The following is a 19619-nucleotide window of genomic DNA, read 5'->3' on the forward strand; positions in this document are numbered from 1 at the left end:
TGGACACAGAACCACACAAATTAGAACACCAGGAAGAGTCCACCAACCCCTGAAGTGAACAAAGTCACTGAAATGTGGAATTACCTTCCTTGAGGGCAACAGTAAATAATCCTAAGAGATTAAGTAATTCTTTTAAAAAACAAGTTGTGTAGAGACACAAAGCATTTTAAAGCAAACAAACATTACTGTGATACAACTCTTAGAGAAGGTCTTACAAATGCTAATTAATTCATTAAACAAAAACTTAAATTGGCTTAATTCATAGACAATCATGTAAGAACTGCTCAACATCGTGGTCTGCAATTACACTGCAAGTGCTTTGCTAATACAAATAACAGCAAGGCCTTTTAAAATTTTATTTGTTTACTGCACTTTTTTATGGTTTAAACAGTCCTGGTTCTATATTCTAATCAATACTGATGAACCTTACAGAGTCCAACAGGAAAACAACCAAAGACCTCTCCAAACTACCAAAGATTTTCAAATATCCAGTATTTAAAAACACAAAAGGTTATTTTAAACTGGGATTCAGCCTAGACAAGAGTCACTCTGAGAAAGGATGAGAAATAAAAAAGCAACAAGCATGAATGGCAGTATTTATCTCTGAACCCCTTCTGCAGGACCAAGAATGCAGACTGCATGCCAGTAAAATATGAGAGGATTCAGCTCCCAGAAAGAGGAGAGAGAGCACTCACTGCTCAGCTCACAGCAACCAGCACCCAGAGTGACCCCAACTCAGGATCCCCAGGATCATCACAGAAAATCCAAACACACATTCTTCCTTCCTTTCAGCCAAGCACCTCACTTGAGTTTTGATTTGAAGGCTTTAGGAACTCTGTTTCCACAGGCTTTTTTATTTTGTTCTCTCTTTTTGTTTGTTTGTTTGTTTGTTTGTTTGTTTCTCCATGACTTTCTTTTCCATTCCTATTCCTTCACCTCTTCATTCCTCAGTCACCAATCTATCCAATCTATTCCTTACACAACAGGGAAGTTTCATTTATATTCTTAACTTAGAAAATTACATCCAAGTGTCTCTAGGTAGACAGGAGTTTTATCAACCCTGAGAAACTCTCTTCACTCGCAGGCATAGCAGGCAAGTAAAACAAATATTATATTGTATAGCTAAAAATTAATTGCTCCTTGGAGCTCCTTTACATTATTATTATTCCCCAAAGTTGCTGAGGTATTTTTTTTCTGTCCTGAAGGTTACGTTTCAAGGCTCCCCTGGAGAGCCAAGTCATGTGCAAGGTTTGGATATCTGCTGGAATCTGCTGTTCTCCGTGCAGTCCAGTATTTTCACATGGATACAATTTCAGCATCAGATCTGTTCAAAGCATGAACTGAACCCTTTTGCAAGAGCTGGAGGTAGGGCCCAAGCGTGGAGGCTGCAGTATGCAGTTCTTCCTGTGGCTGGCACAGCATTCCAGAGCTGTTTGGGAATACACTCTCTCCTGGCTAAAAGGGTTTAACATCTGAGAAGCTCCTGCAGCCAGACTGGACTCACAGGGCAGCTACGTGGCTGTTCTTTCATAAAGACAATGATTTAAAGCCTACAACATGAGGATGCCACATACAGGGCACGTTCAGAGAGAGGATCCAGCACAAGAGGCAGATGGAAGTCTGGTCTGCAAAGTGACTGCTCCTCAGAAAGCAAGACAAGCAAAGAATTCCTAAAAGCAGAAAAGGAGCTTACAAAACTCGGTTGTGGCCCAGATTCAACACAATGGACTAAATCATTCTGGCAAATACTCCAGTGCTTCCTGAAACTTTATAACTCCAGCAACAGGCAATTTGGAACACTTCTGTGAGGAACCAAGAGATCCAAGTCCTCTCTTGTATTTCAGTGGATAGAAGAGGAGAAAAAGAGCCTTCAGCCTCATTGCCAATCACCAAGAGTGGCTGTTCTCACACTATTATAAACATTTGGTCTCCATGGAAGGGGGATACCTAGCAGCAAACATTGGCAATCCAGGACATTCCACTCCCACTATATCCTCCACAATAGCAAGGAAGAAGAAAAATAATCTATAAGGCTTTTTCAATTAGGAAACCTTTGAGAGGACTTCTACAAAAGTGAGTGGCTGAAAATACCTTGGAATATTGGAATGTGCAACAGCAGTTAGAGAGGGGAAAACAGGAATCTTACTTTCTTCTGAAAGCCTTTACACTTCACCCAAAGTGGGAACATCTAATGATCCAGGAACTTTGTGCCAAGAACAAGGTCAGAGTTTTCTTTCTAACTCAGAACAGAACCCAACACACACCATATGTGTGTATATGTGTGTATATATTCTGCACTGAACAGAAACTCTCATCATTTACAGGTGTCTGCAGCCAGGTTTTCATTTAATAAAACCCTTAACATGTAAGAACTTTCCTATATTGGGCTTTGTCTTTCCAGTGGGCTACAGTTCTGCAGCTCTTTAAAAGCAAGAGAAGGAAGCAAGAAGTGCAGAATGGAGTTGTGTCCCCAAAAGGTATGAACAGATGAATGCATTCACAGCTACTTGAACATACACTTGGACTGTTGATTGTTCTAACATCAAAGACTTATTGCTGCAACTACATTAATAGAGCAATAACCTAAACCCCCACTTTAAGAGTTTGCTCCACATTAAGAAAATAAAGCCTTTAGCAAGCTGAAATTTTACTTTGGCTGTTAACTCACTGTGGTGATGGGACAAATGGTCATGGGAGCCATGGACCAAAACATCATTGTGCTGGATGCTAAACAGAATTAGATGGTGCAAGTTGTTCCATCAAAAAAACCAACATCATCAACACCACCATTCCCTCTGCTAAAAAATTAATTAAAAAATTAAAATCAGGTTACACTCAACTGGGGACAAAAGGAAGGGGGAGAAGAGGGAGAAGCACTCATAATTTGAGAACTTGGGGGTTGCAAATTCTCAGTTTCACTGTCGTGGTTAGGAAAATGTGGCAGTAAAGCAATGGGACCTTAATTCTAAATAAATAAAAAGATTGGTCAGTCTGCTGATGAAAGACAGGATAAAAAGAACAAGAGGACTATTAAATTATCTACACTTCTGGGATTCTTGCTATTCTTTTGCAAAGTGAATGGCTTATGCTAATCAGGATGCATCTGAAATACATCATTCAAGCCTTCTTGTACAAATATAGTTCTTATTTATCCAGAAAAATCCCCACCAGCTGGCAATGTTTGCATACAATGTTAAACCCAACTTCCAGAGCCCATGCATTATGACTCATTTTACATTTTAAAACATTAGTTCTCGTAGCTGTTCTTGAAGATGGTGTATCCCGTGAGAAGAATTTTAGTGGAATTCAACACTAACACACTGGAGTTACCATCCCACTTCCTCCAGCACAAAGAAGTTACAAATTTTCTGTTGTTTTGGTTTGGTTTTTTTACTCCTAAGGGTGCTTTGCCTACAGAACTTCTTTGGAGTAGGGACAAAAGAATTTGCACCAATCCCTTCTATATGAATCAAATATTTATGCTATCCCCTCTTCCAGCACTTTCATCTAGTAACCTATGGAATGTGATCTCCTGACCTTAACACTCAAGCACGTCTAAATCAGCTGCCCTTTGAGCTGGGTTACAGACTTCAGAGAATTTTTATACTTTTGTATTACAGGCATATGAAAACCTTGTGGCCCAGCCACAGAGCTGAGTACTACAAAGCACCCATTAGTTCCAAGTGGCTCAAGCATGCTTCAGGAAAGAGGAATGCCTTGATTCTCCCATGTTTCTGGCACAATCTGATGTCACATGTCACCATGAACAGGTAGACTGATGAACACCCTGCTAGCAGCACACAAACCTGCCACCACCGACCAAATGTCACCCCAAACAATACCAAAATTACAACCCATCCTGCCTAATCCACATGCCCAGGTTCCATTCTCCACTCCAGGAGTGCTGCCTGCAAAACATCTCCAGAATCAGAAAGACAACAAGCTTGGGGGAAGGCTAGGCACCCCTTTCCCTCCTCCTGGAAATCCTATCCTTTCCTCAAGAAAGTGCCAAAGCAGCAAAAAATCATTCTGTGTTGTGTTTGTGGCTCTCAGGAATGTTTTAAGGACTACGACTTCAACTGTAGGACAATTCCAGAGTCAGCCCATGACCCAGCTCCTAGAAGGAGCAGTCACTGAGGTAAGAAAGTCTGACCCAAAGATTTAACAGGGTCAATGCTTTTCATAGTAGGGTTCATGTTTTTATATCAGCCCTTTGAAATCAATGTGGTGCTGCCCATCACCCAGACAGGAGCAACATGAGGTTGTAGGACAAGCTTGAGAAGATGGTTCTTGTGTTCTCCCCCTGATCTGGTAGAAAGGCTCAGTCCCCAGAAAATGACCAAGGTAGCAGAAAAAGGTGGGACAGCAAACTAAACCTCTGCCATGTCCTCTCCCTTCAGGATGGATCCTGGTCAGTCACCTGCCCCAAGTACCCCTGCAAGGTCTCCAGTTGTCTCTTGCACCCCAGCAGAAACTGAGGGGTTCTCTGAGGGTCCATCAGCTCAAAGCACACTGACTTGCTGTCCCACCTCTCCAGGAGAAACAAGACACCTTTTCCATTTTTTCCCCCCACAGCAATCCCTCCAGTCTAGAGGAAGGGGGGAGGGAGGAAGAAAAAGGAACAGGCTCCACAACAGACCAATATTTAGCATTTCCTGTATCATCTACAGGAAAAACCCACGCACTGGGGAAGAGCATGATGTCAAGGCTGGTTTCACCACATAAACAGCCAGATCCTCCTGCTGGGGGATGCTGTGTGTTTCCAGAAGAAACAATATAATCTTCCCTGCTAAGAGGAGTCCTACTGCCAGCCACACAAAATTCCACAGGTCCTTCCCTAGCACAAAAAAAGACTGCTTGCAATGAAGCTCTGGCTGGAGGAAGTGGTTATTTGGGTAGAGAGCCAGAAGAGAAGGAAAATGAGAAATTCAGAGCAGTATTATCACTTGTAAACCAGCACACATTCAGCACTTGCCCCCTGGAGAAAGGAGTATGCTACAAAATATGTTTCCCTGCACAGAGACTGGGCCTCCATCCAGTTATTATGTGCACACGTCCCTGCTGCGCTTTCAGTCTGACTTTAAAAAAAAAAATTAAAAAAAAAAAATATCTCAAAACAAAGAAAAATCCCCCTCACACTCGCTCTGCACAGCACCAAGCATGTTCCTCCCCATGCTCAGTAATCTTTCAAGGCGTGTTAATTACAGGTTCAACACTTCTACACCTTGTGACACAGGAGGAAAGCACTTCATGTAAAACAAATTCCAGTGTGAAACAAGAACTCTCCAGTGACTGTGGGAGCCCTGCTCACACACGTGCACACATATGTGCTTCCCTGTGAAACATGACGAGGAAAGGCAAGCTTGAGAAGTTGGATTACAAACACAATGCCTGATTATTCTCTCAAAGGAGCACCACAAGAAAATGTGGCTGCTTCCAAACACAGCCTGACACAAACCCATTCAGCAACATGCACAGAATTGTACTTTACCCCATTATACACAAGCACATCACTATTAATTTTTGCTACTTGCCACCAGTGGGTGGACGAGTGGTTTTTTGGTGGTGGGTTTTTTGGGTTTTGGCAAGATGAAGAGTAATCATTACAGGATAGAAAAGTGATGGGCAAAAGCTGACAGAGAAGAGAGCCAGTCTGACCCCCAGGTTTAGGCTGAGAGAATGAATGCAGAGTCCCTTGCACCATGAGCACGTCTCTTACCTACTGATCTGCTGAAGACAAAAGCGTTTTCTTCCCTTCAGAAACTGGACACTTGTAGCTTGTTGGGTCAGTCACACAAAGCTTCCCTGCTGCCAAAGGTTTTTTGTTTTTTTTCCCGCTCGGGTTTTTCTTGTTGTTGTTTAGGTTTTTTTACCCCAGAGAGTAAAGGGCAGAACGGTGGATTCAGCAGGGGCAAAGGGTGGAATTCGAGACTCAACAGGCGAACTGCAGAGCTCTCTCCAAAAGATGTTGTATTTCAAGGCGCTTTCACTTGCAAATCCTTCTTCATCCTCAGTGTCAATAAAACTGGAGGGGTGGGGGAGCAAACTTTTTTAACGGCAGGAATAAACCGGACTCCACAGAAAGGGGAACGTGATACGGACTGAATTTGTGGCTCGACTTTTTTTTTTTTTTATTAAAAATAAATATGCTTTCAGACAGGCAACCAAGCTAGACGGTTTAAAATCCAATACGCTCAGACAGAATCTGCCCGCAGCCCTTGGAAGGAGAATAGCGGTTATCTCAAGAACGGCAGAACATTAAAAAAAAAAAAAAAAGGGAAAGTCTGTGTCCCGGTGGAGGTACCCGGCGCAGACTCCGCTGTCAGCGGCAGCGTCCGCGGCCCCGGCAGGGACGGGCGGCCCGCAGCATCGCGCCCGGGGGAGCTGCTGAGCTCCGCGCTGCTCCGCGCCTCCTTCTCCGCGGTTACCTGTGCGCAGCGAGGCGAGGCGAGGAGGAGCCGCGGGGCTGGGGTTTAGCGGCCTCCGGTACTGAGGCTCACACCGGGCTGGGCTGGGTTAGGTTGGGCCGGGCAGCTCCGCTCCCTCCTCCGCCTCCTTCCGCTTCGATCTGCGGCGCGGGCACCCGGCGGGACGAAGCTCCGCTGGGGCGGGCAGAAAGGGCCCGGGACCGCCCCCGGCACCGGCCCCGCCTCCACCCCCGCCCCGCCCGGTATTCCGGCGGCGGCATGGGGCTGGCCCGCTATTGTGTGCCGGTTCGACGGAACCGGGGGGGCTGCACCGAGCTCCCCCCATTCCCTGCAACGGGGCCCGGGGGGCTCCAGGCTCGCTGCCCGTTAGCGAGCATGTGGGTTCGATCCGGCCCACTCGGCCCTGCAGCAGCCCGCAGCTCGGTACCGGGGGGCTAAAAGCCTCGGAGTCGCCTCAAGGTTTCCAAAGCATTCAGCGATGTCAGTGGAGTCCGGTTGGGTTTGTCCCAGTGTACCCAGCCCAGGGTCTGACTCACCCACTTTTTGCTGGCCAAGTGCTGAAAGTAATTGGAAGCACAGAGGCAGAATACTGAAGGAGTTCCCCGTGTATCATGTTCTGCTTAAATCTAAAATATACACCCCCTAATCTTCCGAGGCTATAAACCAGTAAATACCTGGAGTCAGGCTGTCAAAATTCAGTGTAAAAAAGAGTTTGGTTTTAAAGATGAAACAACCTTTAAAGAAGCACACGAACCTATCCCCATTGTCTCTGTCTCCCCATTCAAAGGTGGCTGATGAAAGGACCCCAGAATGTTGATAAAAAGAAAGGCCTAAGCCAGCCCCCCTGGTCTGGAAGATCTAATAGCACTTGGTGATGGCAGGGCAAATCCCCAGCCTCAACAAGGCCTGAGATAACAAACTGGTCCTTCAAAAGGGACAGATTTGCATACAGTGCACTCGAATAAATGCAGAGACAGATCTCCCAGTTGCTGTTCACTGATGTGTCATTGCAAGGAAGAGCAGAACAAAAAATGAGAGAAGCTGTTCTGATTTCACACACTAAGGCCTAACCATACAGATACAGTTTGGTAAGGTCTGGCCATTAGATGTGGCTGGTATCCAAAAGTGCAAGATGGGTCAAAATTGACCATATGTCTAATCCTTGCATGATGAAACTTGGCCCACAGAGTTCATTAGGGCTCTTCATGTGAGAAGAGGTCACACGATTCAGCTGTTTGCCTTTTAATTGTTTTGAGTAAACAACTCTTTTCCAACATTCCCAGCTCCTCACATTGAAATGTCTAGAAAAAACTAGGAAGTCAAACTTCAGAAATCCCAAAAGCAGCATATCTAAACATTTTTCCCTCACATAACTGACATTCATTCATTGGAACATTTCAGCAGAACAAATGTAGAAATACATGTAAACAGTTCATTAACATCCCATAACCTTACAGTTTGCAAACACAAAAGAAGACCAAGCAGAAGAAGCTAATGAAGCACATACTTGCTAGATGCTGTGGGGTGGAGTTGTTAGGGAAATAAGACAGCTACAGCCAGTTAGAGTCCTAAACTCTGCTTCAGTCACACATCCTGTCTCCCTCCCACATGCTAAAGGAAAATAGTGGGGAGTGAAGAGAGAAGGTAGAGTCCTCAGGAAAGCAAAAATATTGCTTAATGCAGACACTGAAAAGCAGCTACTCTTGCTCGAGGCTTACTAACCTCCCCTCATCTGCTGCTGTTTATTCTACAGAGCGTGTTTAACCCACACAATTGGAGATAACAGCTTTATCAGAACTGGAAAAGAACAAAGATGCATGAAGTCCACATTCTCTTCCTTAAAATATTCTCCCCTCTACATCCTCCCTTCACTCAGCTCCCCGCCCAGCCCGGTCCTCAGGAGCTCCAGCACACATCTGAACAGCTGCCAGAGGAGGAAGCGAGCAGTTCCATACACACATCACGCCACAATGTGGGAATTCAGGAAACAACACAAGAAAGAGGTTCCTACTCACTGTTCCAGCATACTCGGGCCAATTTATGCAATCATAGAAAGGTCACAGTAAATGTGTTAAAAAGCACAAAAGATAAATGCCACAATGGCAACACGTTCAAAGTAGGAAAATAAATCTTGGGCTTATGAAGTGTTTGGATGACCTGGAATTGCTCCACCTACAATTTTTTTTTTTTTTTAAGAAGTTGTCTTTCACATTCTTTAAAATTCATCCATCTTAGAGTTCCTCCCTCCAGGAATCTCTGTAACTCCGCTGTCCTTTGTCCACAGCAGCTGGAGCTCAGGAAGCTGCTGATATTATCCCTCATGTACAGAGAGGAATCACTGCTCACCCTGTGTCCATTCAGTGCAGCTGAGAGGGGTTTAAATTAATTTCCGTGGATCTCTGATCTCGGGCCAGTTTAACAGAGCTTTTCTTCTTGCACATAAAAAATAAACTGTTAGAGCTCAAGAATGCCATTTAACTCTTGGAACCAGACAGGAGATCCCCACCACCACCAAAGTGTGTGAGTGTGTGTGTGTGTGTGTGTGTGTGTGTGTGTGTAGGGGGTGGGTGTCCTTGTCCAGTCTATAAACACACTGTCAGGTGAAATTATGGCCCTACAGTAAACAAAAAAGTAATACAAGCAATAATAACAAAAGACTAAGATGAGGAGATGAGGTCCTGCTATTAGGTGAGCAGGAGCAGTAGGTAATTCTGCTAAGGCAGATTACTTGATCTTTCTTGCCACAGAAACCATATAGTTTGGCAGACATATTCATGGAAGAAAATGAAGTAAATGACCAAATATATTAGGGGACACAGGGCAAAACAAGATTAGATGATTTCAGAATGGTGCAAGAATCACAAGAAATGCATGGAGATGAAATGCACTGAAGATGGCACTGGAGGGTTTAGGGGTTTGTCATGCTGGGAGTTCAGTCTAGACCTGGGGAGTCTGTGAGGCTCACAGGATCTGTCCCACTGCACACACGTGTGGTGAACCTGGACATTCAGCCCCACTACAGCTTTTGCTGCCATTTACCAACAGGGTGGACAGGACCCAGGGCCCTCAGGATGGGCATGGCCGTAAAAGTTTTACTGAGAGGATTTGCTGCTATATCAAGCCCTGCAACAAGCCTTAAAAGCCTCCCTCGAGCCCTGCCATTGGGCATGGCTGGAGACCAGCTATGATTTCTGAAGAGAAACAAAATCAGTCTGATAGGCATGAGTTTGAGGCATGAACAATATGTAAAACCAGTTATCATTTCCCAAGAGATGGTAATGACAGGTATTCAACAGACCAACAACACCCAAAATTACTATCATGAAACCTGACATGCTCAGAATCCCTAGAAAAATTCTAATTTTTGAAACACAAGAACAGGAGTAGTTATGAACTATGTATTCCTCTGTCCTTCACTAAGTAACTGCTGTGTCTTTCTACATGTTTATTGTTTACTAATAATAATTCTATATAATAAAATTTCCATGATCTTCTGGTAGGAAAGTAATAGCTACAGAGACTTTTTGCAGAGCCAACTTCATGTCCTGTCTGTTTTGTGATTTACACTGCAACAGAGCTCCTGCTCATCTAAGGTTTTGTATGCTACTGTGTGTGAAGATTTTTAAAAGTCTGTCAGCCCGGATGGTACCTCCAGGGGGGTGCAACACAAGTTCAGCATGGTTCCTTGGGTGAAAAAAGGGGCTACACAGGAAAGGGGGGAAAAGGAACAGCTTACCACAGTGATACAGAATACAGAGGTCAGTAGTGATGTGTCACCTGTGAGTTGATTCATCAGGTATCACCTGTAAAGAGAATTATTCTAACTGCTGAACCCTGGCCCCTTTTTTTGCAGAATTTCTGAAGCAAGCTACAGGAGAAGAATGATAAACAACTGCCAACTTATGGCAAAACAAATGAAATGCTTCAGCTTTGCTCTAAACATATACACTCTCCTGGCCCCTAGACTAAAACGTAGGTTTGGCAAAATAAGGGCAGCAGGGTTAATCTGGGCAAAGGGATTTTCTTACAAGACACCTTCTCCCACAGAAGGATGTGTAAGCCTTCAACTGATGTCTATTAGATGTTAACCTTGATGTACAAAAGTTGACCACCTCCCTCATTTCTCAGCACTCTTGTTCCTCACGCCTCTTCAAAAAAAGTCATCAAAAACTGCTGGAAAGATTGCCTCAGCTTCAATGGATTTGGATCAGAGTGAACTGTAAGAGAAAGGCACAGAGGCTCTGCACTTCAGCACAGTCTTTGTTTGCTCTTGGTGACTGAAGAATGTATGAAACCACGAGAGAGCAAAACGTATAGCAGGTTCAGCAGCAAAAAACAGTTTTGATAATCCTGGTATTTCAATGCCCATAAAGATTAAGAGGGGAAAACCCACAGCTGATTTGAAAGCAAAAAGCCTCTTCAAATTCCCCAGAACTTAAACATGTGCAATTGTAGTGATAAATACTGTGGGGACAGGGAGAAGGTGAATTTTGATTCAAAGCTTACTCATTTTTAATAGTGATGTCAGAATCAGACTCAGAACTGAGAAATGGAAGAGGCCAGACCAAAACTGGCTGGAAGCAAACTTCCATTGTCTGAGGTTAAAAATATGGTCTTAGTGAAACAATGAGTGCCAGAGAGATGCTAGACCTCTACTAACTGAAGGAGTAGGGCCATCTTCCACCACTACATAGAAGCTTAAACTAATGGCAATTATAATTTTTGAGCACATAGTTGAGTCCCTAAAAGCCATCTTTCTTCTGTAGCAACCTACAGAAAGATGGTAATTGGAGACAGCAAGACACGAAGTTAGAGGTAATTGATAAACATTTCATCTTCGCAGAAATGAAAAACCAAAAATAGAATTATGGAACAAACTCTGATTAGATTTTACAATCAATTTCAGATGCTGTTGCCAGAACTGGAAGAACACCAGCACTCTCTGCTGGTGATCTGTGTTTGATAGTTATCTAGAGGAAAAATGAGGAATGAAAATGAATTATGTTTCTGATATGGAATGCTATTTTTGCCTTAAATGGATGATTAATTAGATCTCTATCCATTTAGCAAACAGCAACTCTAGGAGCTAGTAACATTTTTGGAAACAATACTAAGAAGTGTATTTACTATGGGCAGTCATCATTCACTGGAATAAATTTCACTGCCACAAATAAACATCTGATGTTTAATGCTTCACTCTGCAGAAAGCACTTCTGCTTTGCTGCAGCACAACAAGCTGGTGTGAGAAGTTCCCATGATGCCAAATCCCTTGGCTCCTCCCTGACTTTCCATCAATTTTAGAGCCATGCCAAGAAAAACAGCTCTTCTTAAAAAAGTCTGACTGTGGCACCAACATCTTTCACTGTAGTCACAGTGAAAATGCTACCACTACGTTTTAATCCAAGCAAAACCTGCTCCCAGCCCTGTCCCTGTTCCACCCTCTGCCAGGAAGCTGGAAACACTTTGACTCCCTCTCCCCAGCCTTGTCCCCACCCGGCGTGGGTCCCTTTGCCTCATCTGAGCCACAGACTGCACAGGGACAAACAGAGCAGGAGGTAAAAAAAAAAAAAAAACTAAAAAAAAAAAACCCCAAAGCCAAGTACCTAAAGGACAGCTGTCCCAGTTTCCAAACTATGCAGGGAGCAAGGAGGAAGGGTTAAAGACTGGCAAATTGAATCCATGTGCAGCTCAGGAAAAGTGTGGGAAACAAAAGAGACAATGTGATTTAAGGACAGAGTATTCATTAGCAAAGGGCTCAAGTTTCTTGGCTTTTGCTGCTCTGCTTCCCAACGGCCATTTTTCAAGGTAGCTTTTTGTTCTTGGAGTTTTGAACATAGAGCTGGAAAGACATTATACTCTTTCTTAGCTAACGAACTAAAGCTCGGTACATGTTGAACTCCTTGGAATAATTTGTCTTTTTAATTCCCTGGGGACAGGAGAGGAGAACAGTGTCAGAGATGGGGCTTTTCTGTTGGGTTACAGTGGGCTCTGGATCACAGCTTTCCATGACATACTTGAAAAAAGACTTCTGACACCTTCACAAATATTCATTTACACTGTAGTATTATGTAAAACATGAGACTTCATAATGCAGCCCTACCAATTTGAATCAGAGTAAATCTATTCCTAGAGAACCAAGCCAAGCCCTGAGCTGCTACCCCTGCTCAGCTCCACATGGCTGGGGCTGGCCCTGCCATCCTTCCCCTTCCTGTGCCCACAAGGCACTCAGCAACTTCTTACTGAGGATCACTCCAAAGTTTTTGGGATGCTGAAGAGATTCAGATGGGATGCTGAAGAGATTCTAGGATTCACTTTGCAGCAGTGACATTAGGTTGGAGAAAAGGGTCTCAGTTATTCATGGAAGGAGGCCTGGGGTGTCCAGTTTTCCACTTGAGGAGCACAATCAGTTCTTTTATCAGGTGGAATGTGCAGCCACAGCTGAATTAATGATGTGGGAGCACCTCACTTGTGCTCCCACAGCCCTGTGGGAGGTCCATACCCTTCCATCACGTGGGAGACATCCAGAGCAAGACTGCAGATCCCTTGGGACCTGGGGCTAGTCTTCTGAAAGCAGATCCATGTCTGGTAGGACAAAAATACCACCTTAGAATCTGCTTCATAAATTTCCTGCATATAAGGAATGTCTTGAAAATCTGACCTTTGCATGTTCAGAATAATCTGATTTCTGACAATCCAGGGGCTTAAAGGGAAAGTCATTTGCTGCCCAGTCAAGGAAAAGCAGCAATAATGGTGGAGTTCTGGAAAAAGCAGTTAAAATAGTGGATCAGAAATCAAAACCCAGCATCTGTTTCACTGTTTCAGTCAATAGATACCTGTATCTTCAGGGTAGCAGGATATAGAGCATTTTACTTTGACTATTTTACTTCATGAAGCAAAAAATGGGAAGAACAGCTACTGAGTTAGAGAAACTGCCACAAGCCCTAAAAGGAACAAACATAGTGTTAAAAATACATGAGTTTTAACATAGTCTAAAGTAAAAATCAGAAATAATTGCCCTAATGCATTCTGCTCCTGACAAATCTCAACTTCAGAAGAGCTTCATATCTGCAGAGAGTCCCGGGGAAGTTTTTAAGCATTCAGGGATCACCAACACTTGGCTGAGTGGGACAGAGTGAGAGCCAAATTCCAAGCACTGTGTTTTAAGAGAGATTCCTTCCTAAGGGATTAGAGCAAGTTTCCCATTCTACAAAAGGTTTCAAACCCCTACTTTTCAAGGAATTTAATACTTTGGACACGACAGGACCCAGAAGAGATCACTGACCAACACGGAATGAGAAGATGCTGAAAGTCTTGAGAGCTTGAGCAACTATAGGAAATTAACGAATCCTTTTTAAAAAATATTATGAACTGTATATGCCAGACTGCTCTTAAATATTCTCTTCCCACATTCATACCCACACCTTTACCTTCGTACCACACAAATTCCACATTCAGCTCTGTCCCTTGATCATTAATGCAGACTCCTAAGCTTCAGACTTCAAAGAAATGCACGCGTAAGAGTCACAAGCACAGGACTGGAACAGAGTCAAAACCTCCCTGTGCAGGAACCTCGATCTGCTGTTTGACTTCACTGTACAAATATCTCATTCTGTTGAGCCTAGGAAATTCAATGATTTATGTAGGGCTTCCCACAGATTAAGTTAATAAGGGAACCCAACAGTGCCTCATCTCCTTCCGCCTTCCAGAGGCTGGTAAATAAAAGGAAATGGGAATGTCTCCTGGGGTAAGGGAAAGACGTGAGCGCTCTACAAATGTGTGAGGGAAGAAACCAAAGGCTTCATTGTGTGGATCTGCACTTCTCCAGGAACCCCCTCTCCTTCTCCTCTCTCACATCAGCAGCGTATGATAATGTTCTCAGGGAAATCTGGTTCCACTGCAAAGCTTCACCCACACCACACTGACCGTCACCTAGACTGGTGGTGTTTTACTTCTCTTCCTGTTTTTTCTGTTATATTTTCCCTTCCTTTGTCCCCTTCCCCTTTTTTCTGTTCCTACCCTCCCTCTTTCTGCTGCTCAAAATGTCTGCACTCCCTGCTTCCTTTTTTTCTGTCATTTTCTGTACATTTCCAGTACCACCAGCATTACTTGGAGTTCCAGTCATGCCTCACTAGCCCAAAATTCCAGCATCGGAGCCTGAATTGCACTTTAACTCCATATGAATGATGGAATTATGGCACAGATAGACCAAGATATAGGTCTCTTCAAGACCCTAAGGGATTTAGGGATTCATTTCAATGCAACTTGCACTCAACATCCCTTTGAGTTACATTTGCAAATTACACCAGCTTTCCCTGGCTAAGATTAAGCCTCATCACAAGTCAGTCAGAAAGGCTCTCTGGCCTTTTTCAGCTTTATTTGTAGCTGCTCATGTATCACCAACTTCAAGGAAATTACTCAACACTAACACAGGAGCAGTTTCTTTAGTGGTTATCAAGCTGCTACAGGCCATCAGATTCAGGCATTTTCATCTACACAATGGTCTACACGTGTTCTGAACTAAGTTAAACAATACAATGGTAACGTGTGAGAAGCTGCTGTAGATACACACACTTTCAAGTGCCTTCATCAGCCTTATGATCCCTCATAAAACATGGAGTTAAAGTGACAGCGATGGTTATCAGTGTTATGGAGCAATGATTTACTTGCTGAGAAGGTGAACTATAAAGGCAAATTCAGAAAGTTTTCTGTCTAACAAGAAGGTTGCAATTAGGTCACCACTGAACACCATGTAACCACAAATCAGAGCAAAACCATAATAATATGTGACCAGAATAATATGTGACAGCAGGCACTTGGAATAAGAACAAGGATTTCATCCATGCAGCCCTACTGCTGAATTATGTAGATAAACAGCAGTCCTGAGATTGTCAGCTTCCAGTGGGGACATGCAGGAGTAAGGATACACAGACCCATTTTAACAGTGGCAATCTAGAGCCTAACTTTACAAACATCAAAGTTCATTTCCAACTTTGCTGAAACTTGACGAGGTGCTCAGAGTAAGTTTCAGGGTCAAAATTCTATTTAGGTCACATATGAGCTGGATCCAGGCCACAACCTTCCTTGTATATTCTGGACTCCAGTTTAAGCAATGCTTCTAATTTCTAGTAACTATTTCTACTAAAAAACCCTAAATTAGTTTCTATGCCTCACCTTGCTGTGTTCAGGCTGTACATTTTGGTAAGCCCCTGAACACGAGACCTTTATTCAAATGAGAAGGGAATTCAATAGAAGACTCTCCAAACCGCTTTTGGTCACTGAAACTCCCTGACCCTCTCCCACCCTTGGATCCTGCATGGCCACAGAGATCTACCTGCTCTTGGGACACACAGTTCAGGAGAGCAAAGATTTGTGGACTAATGTGATCCTGTCCTGATCAGGGAGATTAGGTTACAAGACCATGCCCTGGGGACTGGCTTCTTCAGTGTGGCACTTTGGTTTATGAGTGGGGATTTATTTTAATTAGATTGTACTCTTAATTATTTATGACCTATATTATCTGCAGAAGCTGCCTCAAACCTGTCTTAATAAGCATAATTAGAATAATCATATTTTTACCTCTTTTGTAAAGTACCTTGAGCCTTACTGATGAGAAATGCAAGGACAGGATTAGGTGCTTAATGAAAAATTATTATTAAAAAGTGGAATAAAAATGAAAGGTGAACTGAAATGGAATTTCCTATTTTACAGTCCATTAGGGCTGAATTGAGATACATTTATCAGAGGTAACACTCTAAAAATTTTAAACTGAAAATTGAATGGGGATCTTCTCATGAGGACACCAAGGGAAAGAGCCTGAGCTCAGGTGTTGGGAGAAGTCAAGAAGAGCTCCTTAGGACTTTGTGCTATGGAAGTGCTGGGCTGTCCACTGGCAATTCAGTCAGTTCTTGGCTATCTACAGCATCAAACAAAAGCAATGGGTGCCTAAAGTCATCCCAGTTCCTGTGTACACCACAGCTCCTCCACACTTAAGATCTGGCCTTCCAGCTCTCACCTTCCTCAAAAAGTACCCTGGAGCGGAAACAGATGGGATTTGAGCTTCTGCTTCGACCATGTGGTAAATGTCATGGTGAATATTTATGGGCCTACCTGAATCAGTCTGCTAATGAAAGGCAAAACCTGAGGGCAGACCATGAAGTAGCGGCAGGGATGGCTGAACCCAGAGATACAGGGGGCTGGTGGGATCCCCACCACTCCCTACTAGGCAAAGATGCAAAACCTCTTTGTGGATTGTCCCCCTCAGACTGGCGTTTTGTCCACATGGAGATCAAAGCAGGAGGTTTTGGAGTCACTTCAGCTGAATTCAGAGCTTGGGCTGATGCAGATCAGCTCCTGTGAATGTTTGGGAGGGAAGAGAAGGGCAACGCTGGCACTGTCTCTTCAGCTGTGGCAGAGGCCCAGGACCTCCTTTGCAGGAGTGCTGGGAGCAAAATAGCCCCTTGTATCACTTGGGAACTGAAAATGGACCTGGGAAGGGACAAGCCGGCTCTGCTCTCTCCTTCGCCCCCCATACAACGCACACCAAGCAGTCCCCACTGCTCCCCCTCACAGCCTCTCCTCGCCTCGCCGCTTCCCCACGATGAGACTCCCCTCAGACCCCCAAATACTGGATGTGGTCCCGAAGTTCTTGGGCTGAGCCACAGAGCTGCCCCTCACCCATCCACCTAGCCCGGGGAAGCAGGTGGTCTCCGTCAGAGACACACGGAAGCCTCCTCCTCCTCTCCGGGCTCTGAGGGAGGACCCGGGCCATGGGGGAGCCGCGGGGTCGTGCAGCCCCATCCCGGGAGGTCTGAGCCGGGGAGGGTCCGGCATTTACCTCAGGCTGAAGGCGGGAGCGCGGGCAGGACCGGGCGGCCCCGGGGTCACCGCGGCCGTTAGGCGGGAGCTGGCGCCGCCTTCCCCCGCCTCAGCAGCCCCTCCGGCGGAGAACCCCAGCGCCGCGCCGCGCTGCACCTGCCTCCAGCACGGCATCCCGGGCGGGCAGGGCGGCCGCAGCCCCTTTTCTGGTCGCGGGGGGCCGGCGGGACAGCAGCCATCCTTGCTTCCCTCAGGCAGCCGGCCCGGCAGCGGCGGCCCCAGCCTCCCCTCCTACCACACCCGCTCCTTACCCCGCGGGCGCCTGCCCCGGCGGCCACCCGCTCATCCATCTTGCTCCTCTATCCTCCGAGGTGACAAAGCCAACATGGCAATGAGAGAGACACCGAGGAGCTCTGGGAAGTGCCGACCGCAGATTCGGTGATTAACTTTCACCAGGCGGCTGCAACTACGGCACCCGGCGTCTCTCGCTGAGGCAGCGCCTGCAATGGCGGTCGGGAAGTGTAGTTCTCCCGCCTTCCACCGCCTCACCGCCCGCCTCGCCCCCAGAGGGAACAGAACCCTCGCCGCGCGGCCCTGGCTGGGAATGGAGCTGGGTCTATAGGCTCCTTGAGGTGTCCGACCCCGGGAGATCTAAGGAGGGGGCAGTGCCAGGGAGAGTCCGGCATTTACCTCAGGCTGGCGGTGGGAGCGCAGGCAGGAGCTGGGGAGTCTTGGTGGACGGAGAAGTGGTCCAGGAGGGTGCCCCACTCTTCACCAGCTGGGACACACAGGGACCTAGGGGCTAAAGGTGCAAAAGTTCTTCGTGAAACAACGCCTGAGCTGCGAAGAGCACTAAGAAGGCGAGTGTGAGGGAGAAAACGCAGAAAAAGAGGAGGCAAAGATGCTCAATCCCTCGAAGAGAGGGAGATGCCTTCCCCACTGTCATGGCGTCGCTCACAAAATGGCCGCTGCCCTCAGGAGGCCCCGTTCCTTGGACAGGCAGAGTCAGGGCACTAAGTTTTGACTTTTTAGTCGTTATGAAGGTAAGTTTGCCTCCCGGCCTGCTATTTCTGCAAATATTAAGGATGTCCTAGGCTCCGTCTTAGCCATCAGGACTAACATGTGCATGGTCTAGTGGATGGCAGCCATTCTTAAGAGTTAGTAAAGGACCATTGGTTATATATTTTACAGCATGGAAATGATTTCTCTGCCGCTTGCAGTTAACAGTAGATTGTAAATTACCCTTGGAGATACCAGTACAAGAGCCTATATATTTCAGCTTATTTTGTTAACAACGAATTTCAAGTCTTTCATGTTTAAATTTTATATCATCTCAGCCATAGGGGTTTAAGTTTTTATTTCACCTTTTTATTTCACCTGGCTCTTATTATCAGCCCACTTAGGTGCTAAAGATGTTACTTTCATCATATCATGATCTCTCTGTGGTAGCTTTGCCTTCTGTCTCTTCCACAATGGTTCTAACTAGCAACATCCCTTTCCCCCAAACCAATTTCAACAAAAGCAATAAAAATGTGAAAGAACCTTCAAAGATTTACATCTAGAGAAGTTGTCAGAACACACACACAAATCATCTAGGAAGGCTGGTGTGACTCCAGAGGATGTAAAATTTAGTGAAATAAGGAATCTCTGGATGCTTTAAGACTATTTTATCACTGCAATAGCAAGGCACTAAAAATATTAACAGGCAAGGCTTAAAAAAAAATATCTGGAAAGTGTCTCAAGTAATCAGATGCTAGTCATCAAGTGTAACAATCCTGCGGTCTTCTGTTGAGATATTTCATCATTTTTCTCTCTCATTTCTCTTTCATTCAGCCCTGCAGCTGAGGATTTCTCAGGCCTTGCTGTACATGTTTGAGCACATGGACCTGAACATGGCATCAGCTGAAAAAGCCCCATGGAAGCAAAAGGACATTTTAAAGATGTGAGCAGCAACCATCCAAAGTCAGGTAGAAAAGTAGTTCTGAGTGCAGATATTTGTGTTCCTGCAGCATTACTACTCCTTGCCAAATTTAAATACAGATGGCTTTGGTTTGTTGCTTTGAGTGAAGAGGGGAAAAAGCCCAGCAGAGGTTGCAGCCATACACCAATTTTTCACTGTTAACACCAAGAAAGGAGCTATGGGGGGAAAATGGTTTGCTCCATGGTAATCCAGCAACAGGGGTATAAGAGTGACACTAAAATGGGCCATGCTGTCACAAGGCCTTGTTTGCCAGAGCCAGACAAGCATGATCTGTTATAAAACATGGTGGAATGTTTGTTTTTGTAGTACTGGATTTCCAAAATCCATAGTCTTTTTGTGGCTGACAAGCTCAGTCCTTTCTTTGCCTCGTTACTGCAGCTGTCGGAGGTCTGCAC

General features: G+C 45.0%; 1 protein-coding gene across 2 annotated transcripts in view; it reads right to left on the bottom strand.

Moving 5' to 3' along the window:
* Positions 1 to 17720, bottom strand: part of AMOT (angiomotin) — a 56647-nt gene extending 38927 nt beyond the window's left edge. Inside the window, exon 1 of one of the 2 annotated variants that reach the window (XM_030449111.1) lies at positions 17555 to 17720. The gene's annotated coding sequence lies outside the window, so the exon portion shown is untranslated. Of the gene's footprint in view, positions 1 to 5719; positions 6604 to 17554 lie in introns of those variants that run through there. The other variant, XM_030449112.1, reaches the window with a different exon arrangement.
* Positions 17721 to 19619: the final 1899 nt, after the last annotated feature.

The sequence above is a fragment of the Calypte anna genome, chromosome 4, assembly GCF_003957555.1.
Source record: "Calypte anna isolate BGI_N300 chromosome 4, bCalAnn1_v1.p, whole genome shotgun sequence".
Classification (NCBI taxonomy): Eukaryota; Metazoa; Chordata; class Aves; order Apodiformes; family Trochilidae; genus Calypte; species Calypte anna.